General features: G+C 45.3%; 1 non-coding gene across 1 annotated transcript; it reads left to right on the top strand.

Annotated features, from left to right (window-relative positions):
- The first annotated feature begins 266 nt into the window (after positions 1-266).
- On the top strand, positions 267-339 carry TRNAA-UGC. Its single transcript has one exon. It is a non-coding gene; the product is annotated as a tRNA-Ala (tRNA).
- The last annotated feature ends 359 nt before the right edge of the window (positions 340-698 follow it).

Below are 698 nucleotides of genomic sequence, written 5' to 3'. Positions count from 1 at the left end.
ATTTTTGCACTATGGACTGGCTTCGCTTCGAGAATCCAACTTCTTGGAGCCCAAGCGTTCAGGTCAAAATCATCCGCGAAGTTTTTGAAGTCTGGAGCTGAAGGAGTTCAGAACAGGCCCATAATCGCGCCATGAACTGAGATCATCTGAGCGGGCAGTTTTTCCAGGGAAAAATTCAGCTCTGTGTGCACCTCTCAGCTTCGCTCATCGCCATAGCCAACTCCGACATCACTTCTAATAGATATTTGTAAAGTATACACAGCAGCGGGGATGTAGCTCAAATGGTAGAGCGCCCGCTTTGCATGCGGGAGGCACGGGGTTCGATCCCCCACATCTCCATTTTGTATTCAATGTAGAAAATGTAGCGGACTCACGGCATTTTTCCAAGCTGTGAACGACATTTTTTAAGATAATTTACTAAGCTTTTATTGATCCGCCATCAAAATTACATAGATGAAAAAGAGGGTGCTGGGGTGGTCTAACCAAACATGACGGCCCTCTTCGATCTTTAAGGTATGCTTGCCTAAATTATGAGTCTCGACATTCAAGGTTCTAAACTTATGAGAGAAAATACAAGAAATATAGCTACGCGAGTGTTCTAGTATTTTATGAATAATTGCACCATAAGAGCAACTTCAATGGGGCGACCCATTTCGTCCGCGACCGTTCATTCGGGTCGGCGCGGACAAAAAAGCCGG

The sequence above is a fragment of the Triticum urartu genome, chromosome 2, assembly GCF_003073215.2.
Source record: "Triticum urartu cultivar G1812 chromosome 2, Tu2.1, whole genome shotgun sequence".
Lineage (NCBI taxonomy): Eukaryota > Viridiplantae > Streptophyta > Magnoliopsida > Poales > Poaceae > Triticum > Triticum urartu.
Note: the sequence above shows the minus strand (reverse complement) of the source record. Positions and strands in the feature narration are given on the sequence as shown.